Source organism: Buteo buteo, chromosome 18 (genome assembly GCF_964188355.1).
Source record: "Buteo buteo chromosome 18, bButBut1.hap1.1, whole genome shotgun sequence".
NCBI lineage: Eukaryota > Metazoa > Chordata > Aves > Accipitriformes > Accipitridae > Buteo > Buteo buteo.
In genome coordinates, this window is record NC_134188.1 from 5,845,437 (window position 1) to 5,857,273 (window position 11,837).

General features: G+C 41.0%; 1 protein-coding gene across 2 annotated transcripts in view; it reads right to left on the minus strand.

The window, feature by feature from the left end:
- WASF3 (WASP family member 3) overlaps window positions 1-11,606 on the minus strand; it is a 74,888-nt gene extending 63,282 nt beyond the window's left edge. For both annotated transcript variants that reach the window (XM_075050695.1, XM_075050694.1), the window contains exon 1: window positions 11,501-11,606. The gene's annotated coding sequence lies outside the window, so the exon portion shown is untranslated. The remainder of the gene's footprint in view (window positions 1-11,500) is intronic.
- Window positions 11,607-11,837: the final 231 nt, after the last annotated feature.

Below are 11,837 nucleotides of genomic sequence, written 5' to 3' on the forward strand. Positions count from 1 at the left end.
TGTTCAACCTGATATTTTAGAACTAATGAGAATATAGTAACTTTCAATAACCTTCAATTAAATTCACTGGTTTTATTCCTCTAGATTCAACACCCATACTTCCTACCCTCACAGTTAAATCTCCCTAATGTTTCCCACTCAGTGCTAAAGCACATGATTTTTCTCCATTCTAAGCATATCCCCGTAACTGAATGAACCTAGACAAACTTCCTTGGTTAACTAGGACTGTTCTATGCTGTATTTATTGTTCTGCAATGAGGCATAAAGAAAGTTATCTTTGGCCAACAAATCAAAGCTCTTCCCTGTCAAGACTGTCATCCCTTAGGTTCACAAAACTTACTTCAATGTATTTTCTAATGCTTCATATTCAAAGACATTAACAGCCATAATTCTACCCAGATGAACAAGAGTGGTGATACTCAAACTACAGATTTATAGCTATGGGTCTTACAGTTAATATCACCGTTTACCATAAGCATAAAATGAAGCCTTATTTATTTATACCTGAACCTCAACATTTAAGTCTAGCTTTGAAAAACTTAAAATTACTACAGGTTGCCTGTGTGCTTCTCTGGAGCCCAGTAACCTGGCTGAGGAAAACTCTTGACAAGCTATGATTAGCATTTAGCAGCTTAAAGGCTAACTGTGCTTGTTGTTTCAACCTTGACAACCAACCGTAAGGACACACCATTAAATTTAAGCTTCCAAAAGCATTTAACATTTGATTCTGCTGAAAATACAGTTTTACTACATGTTTTGAAAATAAAATCACTTTTTCCTCTTTTAGAAATCCATGATGATGCCAGACATATGCTTGTTTTCCAAACAACAACTGTTTAAAAGAAAGAATACTCTTTCTGATGTTCCTGCCAAAAATAACATTCTGTGGCTTAAAGAAATCTGATAGCAGGCAGTTTACTCAGTTGAGGGAAGAAGGGTTTGCATTTGGTAAGGGTTTAGATTTCGTGTCTTGCATCTACGTCCCTCCATTTTAAGCTTCTTTGGGGATGAATGTGGCAGTAGGGAGGGGTTTTGTTGTGGCTTGTTGGGGTTTGGGTTTTTTTTACATCTCCAAGCACTTCACTCTCTAAAAAAAGGCATCTGTGGGTTTTACCAGAAATGACACGAAGCAGAAGTTCATCACAATGCATTTCTTTCTTACAGGGAATACTAGGATATAAAAGAAAGAGTTTGAAAGGGAAGTAAAAGAAGACTTCAGAAGAAATGCATAGGAGAGAGTTTGCAGCAGGAGGAAGCGAAACAGAAAATTCGAATGAGGAAGCAGCACACAAAGAACATTAACAGCTTCATCTTAAGACATAGGAGAGGGAGAGAAGGAGATGGATTGAGGGTTTCAGCTGCTGTTGTCACAGGCGGCAAAAATACTACCTGCCCAATAAAGGTGGTTATTTCACTGCTGCCTTGATAGTTTCAGATTAAGGGACAAAACGAGTAACAGAAGCATGCAAATTGGACTATATACTGCGTGAGACTTATTTCTGTACATTTCAGAACACCACAATTTTAAGACAAGGGTTCTATCTGCTACCATATTTGACTTCATCCTTCATTAATTAATAACTCACAGAAATAGTAATTGGACCAATTTACTAAGTAATGTAAAATATTTAGTTGACTTGAGGCATCTAATAACACAACAAAAGTTCTAGAATTTTCCCCAATTGTGGAGTTCTACTTGCTGCTTCCCAGCAGTTTTTGAAAATAGTTATAAATCCCATTGAACAGAACCTTGCCATCACTCTCCAAGATACAGAAAATTCCTGAAGGCTTCTAAACCTGCTCCAGTATCAAGCCAACTAGCCAGACAACACTTCAGCCAGCTGAGCGAACATAATCTCCTACACAACAGCAAGCTGCAAATCCATGCAAGGCCCTCAATTGTTAGTATGGCACCAGAACAACATTATTGCAAAGCATGTACCTTCTCCAGTAGGATAGCAAATATTTTAGAAAAATAAGGTCAGAATCCAAATGAGCTCACAATAGTTTTTCAGATGCAGCTATTTCAGGCTAATAAAAATCCTTAAGGTTAAAAACCCAACCACTTATTAGTCCAACATGGAAGCTTTTCCCGTCATTAGCAGTGCAAATCCAGCACAGAAATTCAGCAACTAGACATGAAGGTCTCTTTAGAACATTATTAGCTTGAGCTGTAACTAGGTGTTGCTCCTATCTTATCTACACACTTGTGTAGAATTACCCTGAATCAAAGGATGCTTGAAATTTCAAGATAGTCTACAAGAGTATGAGCAACGTTTGATGACAGAGGCAAATGTTATAATAGCTACATTTCATTTGAGGGCTGGAAGACTATACCTCAGTGCATTCTCAGACACTCCTCTTGAAGGCATTTGTACCTCATCACTTCAACATTCAGGTATTTCATGCTTGCCATGTACAAGCTCTACAACTCTTTACTTGCTATAAAGTCATTCCTACAGTGAAGATGTACAAGACCCGTGGGATCTGAAGAATGGAGAGCTTCAAGAGAAGCAAGCTAACTGAGCTGAAAGAGACAGGCTCCCCTCCATCTAGTAAAATGAAGCTGCTGAAATGCTAATTCCTGGTTCTTTCTGCAAAAAGGGTGGGTAGAAAACACATGGCTTGCACATCTGCTTGTCTAGCATAGCCTGACAGATACCCTTTCCCCAATACACAGATAACCCAAAAGTGTAACAAAACCACTTGTATAACTGCACCAAGACATCCTCTTTAAATATGTCAGAGTTAACTGCAGCCCCACTCAAGCTCCTGAGTTGGCATGCAGAGGTCAGAAGGAACTTCAGTATTCAAACTGTGTGAAAAAAACAGTAATATGTGTATGAGTGTCTTCAAATTCAGCATAAAATCAAACATAGGTTTCATCTGAAGTGATGTGTTATCTCCTCCACATTTGCAGCTGTTTAAGCATTCAAAGCAGCAGCCAAGCTTTAAAAAGAAAAACAGTACTTTCCCAGGAAATAACTCTACAATAAACCTGTGCTGATATGAGTTCCAGAGAATTTCAACATTATATAGAAAACTCAGCAGCAAGCTCTAACCGCTGTAGAACTAAAAAGCCACATGTTCACTAAAGCCTCCCTTGTAATTCAGAAGTTCAAACTTCATTTCTTCATTTGCATGTAATGAGGCAGAAGAACTTCTCAAAGAGGTGTTTCCAAAGGCTGTTTGAAGTTTCAAACTAAAACAAGCTTCCCAGGCCTTGTCTTGTAGCACACAAGTCCCCACACCTGCCTGTTGCTCTGTTAGGACAAAACCAAGTCCACAGCAGATGAATGGTTTTCCTCAGCATCATGGAATACTGACCTTTTCCACTGTGGGATTTCAAAACAAACATCAAGAAATCAATTCCAACATTTGCTGGAATACTGTTAACATGTTTTGATATATTATGCCTGTCACCCACTATGTAAGCTCTCCAACTATTACTTTTTACAAGCAAAGTGGGTGCCACTATGAAGATGCACAAGAAACCTGGGATCCATCAGCTGAAGAACTAAGGTCTCTGGCTATGAGGAAAGCATGTGTCCTAATGCCATTTCATTTTCCAAGTCACAGGAGTGCAGAAGAGAATCTGTTTACACCTTTTTTATGAAGCAAGTTATGGATCTAAGGGTTATATACTGCTCACTTGCTCTAACCAGCCTCTCCACTCAGGTACACAACAGTGACCCAAACACCACTGTCCTCATCTTACAGGACATCAGAAACACAAAACAGAAGAGACAAGTTAGCCCTTTCTAACCTTCAAAGGCAGGCATTGCAACAAGAAAAGCAGTGCTAGGCCACAAGAAAAAGCTACTGGAAAGGGAGGAGAGGCCGACAGCTGCATATATCAGCTATGACTACAAACATTAACTATAAACCTTCAAATAAAGGAATACTCAAACTCAGCTGGCCATTACAGTCATCAGAACTGGAACAAATTTCACCCCCAGATTAAATCTGAACCCCAGCCCCTACTAACAGCTGTCAATGGTATCTCGCTCTGCAGCAAGTGAAAAGCAGATAACTGATTAACCAGTCCATGGCAGAAAGTCCTGATGGTCACATTTTATGAAACGTTCTCCACCTATAAATATGGCAGAGCTCCAGTAATTCCCAACTTATACTAACTGTCCTTTAGACACAGCCTTAACATTATATTCTCTTTGCCCTGGCAACCAGACTTGAATAAAACATTTTTATGAGATTATACATGCCTTTCAGTCTTCACTGATGAGGTCCTTTGTTCACTTTTAGTTTCTATGAATATATCAACAATAAAAGGAAATATTTTTTCCACAATCTTCTAAACAGCCGGTGAAACTCAAGTCCCCTAAGGCCTCTAAAATACTATTACATTATACCTTCCATACTCTCATAGAATCATAGATTATCCTGAGCTGGAAGGGACCCATGAGGATCATCAAGTCCAACTCCTGACTCCACACAAGGCAACCTAAAAGTTAAACCACATACCCAAGAGCGTTGTCCAAACGCTTCTTGAACCCCAGCCAGCTTGGGGTCACAACCACTTCCCTGCAGAGATTGTTCCAGCGCTTGACCACCCTCTCAGCAAAGAGCTGTTTCCTAATACCCAGTCTGAACTTCCCCTGATGCAGCTTTAAGTCACTCCCTTGTGTCCCATCACTGGACACCAGAAAGACAATATCAGCACCTCCCTTTCCGCTCCCCCTCATGAGGAAGTTGTAGACAGCGATGAGGTCACCCCTTGGTACCCCCTTCTCCAAGCTGAACAATCCTAGTATCTTCAGCTGCTCCTCATAAGTCATGCCCTTTAGTCCTTTCACCATCCTTGTTGTGCTCCGTTGGACACACTCTAGTTTGCATCCTTATATTGAGGAGCCCAAAACTGTTGGTATATTTTATTCCATCAAGGACCTCTGCCTTCATAATCCACCAATACATTAAAAACACTGAATAGGTTTTGTAAATCATGAAGAAAGCACACTAATTTAATCCAGAATATTACTGTATGCTAAGGTCCAACTAATTACCTAGTAACCTAGAAGACAAGACAATAAAAAAGAACATAGGCAAATATGAGCAGAAGTAGCAAATAACAGCATTCCAAGAAAAATAAAAAATCATCTCAATTCCTAACAAGGAGATACAAGTGTTTCCTGAATGAGGAATCTCTAACATATTACTGGTAAAACAGTAAGTGTTCAGTATTAAGAGACATGCCCCTAAAAAAATTAGGGCTTCCACTCAGGTAACCCAACAGGAAGATACAGGCAGCAGCCGTTGCGCAGGGTCATCCAAATAGAGCACTTCAACTCAACAAGATGCAGTAGCCTCTACACCTTACTAGCACAGCCCCAGCCCAAACACCACCCCATTTTAGTATTTAACTGTTCAGCAAACGGCTTAAATATAAATGAAATAGTTATATGTGCTCATAGACAAGCCAGGCACCTGAATACACAACAACATTACCCTAGAAAGACTGAAGGAGCCAATTTCAAGAACATCTCAACAGAAAAAGAGTTAGAAAAGGCTGAATGACAGCAGAGTATTTCAGCATACTTTACCTAATGAAAAAGTATCAAATAACAAGCTTATGTAAAATTTCCAATGTCTGAAAAATTGTGATTGCTAGCAGCACTTGAATATTTTATCAAGTCAATTTAGATCATGCATTAAACAGCATTTTCACTATTTATGATTTAAACTTTCCTTCCTAGTTTTAAAGTTCTATCAGCAAACAAAAGGCTGACAGAGGACTTGAGAATCACCATAATACATACAGAACTCTAAAGCAAATGCATATTGAGGTACCAAAAAACAACCCCCAAAACACATTAATGAATAGTTATAAGAGCCAAACAAACCTTAACTATGCTTTTACACCAGCACAGGAAGAAACATAACCATCCCATAAGCCTCCAAAAAGTCTGTCTCATTCAAAATTAATAATGATAAATATTTTTCATCAATGTGAATTTATCTGTGCATATTGCTGTGTAAACAAGCAATGCTTGATAGAGTTTTACCATATGAAATTATTCTATAGTTTCTATGTTGGGCAGATTTCAACAACAGGGATGTGCAATAAAAGCTCATGCCAAAGAAACAGTGAAATAGAGTTTTGATTTATGGAACTGGAGAAAACATGCCAGGCTGTAATACTGTGCACAACATTTGAAAACCTCATTTTTTCTTGTCCTGGAGAAAAATACATTTAAGTCAATCAAAAATTCTGGTTTTGACAGATTAATGGAAGTTACAACTGCCTTAGCATAGACTACTTCTATTTATATCAATTATGATGACTGTAAAATATGAGTTCTGAACAGATTCAAATTACCACTGATATCTATACATACTTTACTTATGTCACTTACCAGCATTTTAAAGGTTGCATCATATTCTGAATAATATTATAAAACCAAAGCATCTACAGAACGCAAGATTAATTCAAAAACTAAAGCAAAAATATCTGCCTGCCAGCCATGTCCAAGACACTTATTTCAGTTACATTATTATGCTCACTAATGCTTAGCCAATTCTCTTAACTCAGCACTCAGTCTGCATCAGTTCTTTCCAGTACTTCTTACCAAAACGCTCTTGCAAGGAAGTTTGCAGTTACAAATGTTTAGAAGAAAACCTACACATTAAGTATAATCTGTTTGAGAGTATACAAGTGATGGGGAAATATTTTGCTTTATTGTTTTCATTATAGACTGATGTCTGTTCAAAACAAACACAGACATCAGTCAAGTTCAACCTGAATAACTCTCAATTTTTCTGCTTCTAAAATATATATTTTAAAATACAAAAGATTATTAACTCAGTGTTGAAACATGCCTTTGAGTAGCACAAGTATAATGAATATTCAAAAATAAAATATTAAATACATTTGGCATAAAGATGTTCTATGCTTAATAGAAACACACATTGTCCCCATCACCATATTTGGCTACCAAATCTCTATAGGAATAAGGAGATTATATTTGTAACCAAAAGGCAGGAAGGAGCTCCAAGAATCTTGAAAAAGAGAGTAACTAAAATTTTGCTAAATGGAGAGATCCACCAAAAAACAAAATAATCCCAAACACACACAGCAATCAATTCTGGACCCAGCAAACACCATTACTTTAATGGCAGATTACTTCAGTATGCGAAAGGAAAAACTAATTAGTAATGTGTTGAAATTCAGAACACCTATAAATCCCTACCACAAATAAGTTTGGATTCATTTTTAAAAAAAAACAAAGAAGCAAATCCAACAAATGCTTACTATATTAACAAGCCTTCAACAACAATTCTCTAGCTATCTCACCTGCCAAAAATAAAGAAATTAAACCAGATAAGCTCCTAGTTTTACAGCCTAAATGAGCACTAAGACTTCCATTTTGATCTCCAGCTGTTTCTACACACAAATTTCTTAACTTCTTCCCAAATGTTTTGTTTCCCCTTTTGGCAGAGGAAAAAGAAACAACATCTATTAGCAGCTAAAAATATTTCAGTTATCAGAGTTTTCAGAGAGGGGTGAAAAACAACAGTGCTTTTCCAGTTAAAAAACACCCCAGTGCAACATTTCAACAGCTTTTACAAGAGGCTGACTTCTGTACAGTTAGATCTAAATAACAGTAAGTGTGAAGGAAAGCACTTACAGGTTAAAGTTGAACAAATAAATCTGGTGTAACTTCAGGTTGTTTTCATTATTACCTCTAAAGGCAGCCTGAGTTCTCAGGAGAAAATCTGTTATAGCAGTTCTGCTACAGAGCTAAGGCTCAAGATGCCTCAATTTAATTCTTAGTAGAGCAACTTATTTTCTTGCATTAAAGGTATTCTGCAAGTCTTCCATACGGAGAAGTTAATACTCACCCTCTACCTCTTTATCTGTTCTTTTAAGGGAATAAGTAGTTACTATCTGTGACCTGTAGTGTTCCTTGTACAAGGAAGCTTCTGAAGGCAATGTGCAGTTATATGTACCACAAAGACATTTATTAGTCATCTGATCCTATTAATGATCTTCATATACTGAATGACTTTAAGATTAGAGAACTAAGAAATGAGTCTGATAAGAGCAACTTCTCCCCATCAGTACTTTAAATTAGTATCTTTCCAATGTTGATGTAATTCACAACACTTAGTGTCATAGCCCACTGGACACGCATAGCCTGGCTAGTAACTTAGGCTAGTAGTGCAATTCACCTGATACGCAGCCTGTAGCTCAATATCCTATGCAAGCAAAAAATAAAATAAAAAGGAGTCACAATAACAACCACAAGAAGCCCGAAGAATTTTAACTGGAGCCACACATGAAACAGGAAGAAACCCATATATCACTATTGAATTAAAAAGGCCAAAAAGTGCTATATTATACAACCTGTATCAGATTCAAGCTCAGTTACAAAACCATACCAAGTACACACCAACTAAAGACAAGCTTGCAAGAGCAGACTGCAACTAACTGCAACAACATTTCTTGCTCATTCCTCACTAAAAACAGTCAAGGGAGCTCTGGAAGATGATGCTATGGGAGGGCTCAAAATAACAAAGATTTAACTGCATATATTTATCTTTTTACACCATGAGTCCTCCATGCAGTTCTCTCAAGGCTTTTTCCCACTCCAATTACTACAAATTACACCAAGATGTAACTGTCCATGCAGAAAGTTTAATCAAAAAGAGAAGACTTGCAAAGGCATGAAAGCTAATTCACTGTACAGGTGACACAGATATAGTGACTTAAACACTCGGCTACCATCAGCTTTTCTGGAATTCTTCACCAAAGTATCTGCTCTAGTTTGGTCTGGTTTTCAGAAGTCCTGTCCTGCTAATCACTGTATATAAGAAACTTCAAAATAATATTCCTATCACCCGTCACATAATGGCTTTTCTTCCTCTTTCCTCCATACAGGAGCATTGCCTACAGACACTGTTATTCTTGTTTCAGAGAAATATATGGCGCATACCTTCTCACTGAAGGATAAAGTAAATAAACCTGAGCTAAAGTAGTCACACCAAAGAGCACCTGGTCTGTAAGAAGTTTATATTACTACTCCTAAAATCATAATCCTGAGGTATGTTGTACAGACAAGATATATAGTGAAAAACAAAGCAGGTTTATGCTGCTATTAACTATGAAATGTCATATGTGTTGTACCATATAAATCAAACATGAAGCCTCAATAACTTATTCCTGCTATGAATGCCCCCTTTTAAAGCACAAGCAATTCTATTTCTGACATATAAAGTCATCTTTTATTACTTCCATAGACAAATAGGAAGATCAGCAAAGACCAAACAATTTCAGTAACTATTCTGCATAATCAAGGCTATATTTTAGTATCTATCTGATTAAAAAATGTTTTCTATTTTTCTTTATTTGAAGAAAATACTCATGGAAGAAAGGAGAAGAAAGGACTGGTTCAATTACATATTATTTCATGTACAACAAAACCTCTGTGTTCACTACCTAACAACTACATTCACACTGCTGCTAGCAATACAAACACAAAACTAATCCTCCAGGAAGCAGCAAGAGAAGTTTGCTTTGCACAACTCATCCCCAAAATTCACCTGGAAATAAACAGAGCTTTCACATTGCTCAAGGGGAGCATGGTCTGGTCCTGGTCTCAGCTGAAGAGCTGCAGATAAAACATCCTTCTTACTGAAAGCCACATTCTTACTGGGCAAGAATGACTTGGGGCGTTTATTTTAGAGTAGGCAGATAACTGTCCTTCCATCTTAATGTATTTTTTTCTGATGAGAACTTAAAGGCAAAAGTAAGCTGTAACTGAACATAACACCTAACAAAGCACAGTTCCACAGCTCAAATAAAGGGTTTAATCTTGAATCTTTAGTTTGCAAGCATTGTAACTTGTAACTTTAATCTAACAGGTTTCCAACTTGGGTATTAGTCTACATAATTATTCCGTATCATGTCAACCCCCATATATTAGAGGCCACACAACTTAGCATCTAAGCAACAGATCGCTGTAGCATGGGAGAGCATGCTGGAGAATAAGGATTGCAACCTTATTCCATTACTTCATTCCCTTCAAGCACACACACTATTAGCTACCATGGAAAATATTGTATCAGGCAAAGTCAAAACAACAGTTTGTCTCCTATAAACTTAATACTTTGATTCCCTAAGTAAAGCTTAAAAAGAAAAAAAAAACAGTCTTACATGATATGCAAAGCAAAAAGACCTCCTCCTTCTCACCCTCAGATTTTAAGTCTCTTGAAGTTCCTGGCTGCTTTCATAATCTGCCCCCATCTTTTTCTAATAGGAATACTTTCCCCTCATTCCCTGTAGTTTACAACAGAGGCACAAAGAACCACAGCTAGACAGCTTTTTCCCATTCCTGCACAAACAGCGCACAAACTAAACCATTTGTGCTTTGAAGTATTTTCTATCAAGGAATCTCACAACTGCATCCAATAACCCGTCACTCAAGTACTGGCCCCACTTCACAGATTGTTGCTCACCCTTAAAACTACCAGCCCTTCTCCCGCTAGTTATCTGCAGTGATTACTGAACTGTATCAGAAACAAGAAGAAAGAAAATAGATAAAGCATTTCTTAACCACTTTTCAGCTAGCGTTAGACATTCAGCAGTTGCAGTAAAACCCTGTCTTCACACGCCTGCGCTCACCCAGACTCCCAGCTTCTTCTCAGTGACACGCTCACTTAAATAAGTGGGGAAAAAACCAATTAATCTGCAAAAAACACGAGTAGGAAAAAAAAAAGGGGGGGGGGGAGTAAAAGTTCCCGAGCTGTCAAGGACTCCCAGCGCCCTTCAAAGCCAAAGACGATTATTTTTAAGTACTTCAAGACCGCCGGACATCAGAAGAGACTTGCCGGTGTGACGCCGCGGTGCTGGGGCCACTCGCGGGGGAAACACGAGTGGGGATGAGGCCCCCGCCAATTTGCGGTGCTCGGGGCTGGGCGCCGCGTTCCCCCGCGACCGCTCCGACCGAGCTGCGGGGGAACGCGGCGCCCAGCCCCGAGCACCCTAAGTCCGGGGGGGGGCTCATCCCCGATCCCCCACGCGGGAGTGGGGCGGGGAGGGGGCTCCACAACCCTCACCCGAGACCGAAAGGGGGAAGGGGGAACGCTCCCCGCGGCTCCAGGGTCTGGCGAGGGGCCGAGGCCGGCAGGAGGGCGAGAAACAAAAGCTTCCCTCCTCCCCCGCGCCGGGCTGAGGCGAAAGGGCCCCAGGACGGGCAGCTCAACCCGGGCCGGAGGAGAAGAAGAAGCCCCGGAGCGCCCCGTCGGCTGCCCTCACCGCGGCTGTGAGGAAACGGGCGCCGCCGCCCTGAGGGGGCTCCCACAGGGTCAACGGCGGGATTAATCCCCGCGGGCGGCGAGAGACCGTTAAAAAGCGGCTGCTCCCCCTCAGCGCCCCTCCCGGCGGCCGCGGGGCTCCCGGGGAACGGACCCCCCTGAGAGCTACCGGCCGGCCGCCCCCCCTCCGCCGCGGCTGAGGGAGGCGGGAGCACGGCCCCGCACCCACCTGGCGCCGCGCTCCGTCCCATCCCGCGCCGCCGCCGCCGCTGCTCGCCCGCTCCAGCCGCCGCTCGACCGCCTTCGCGGGCTAAGCCTCCGCGCCCCCCACCGCCGCCCCGCCTCTTCAGCCTCAAGCCCCGCCCCCTCGCCTCCTTTTTGACCCGTGCCCAGAGGGGCGGGGCACAGCCCGCCAATGAGAGACAGGGCTCCGCCGCGCGCATCGCTGATCGGCGTGCGGAGCAGCCTATGACAACGCCGGGGGGGCGGGGAGAGCTGTCGCTCAGCGGGCCCTACCTGCCGTTCGCCAGCGGCCGGCGGCGGGGGAGGGGAGGTTTCATCCCGCT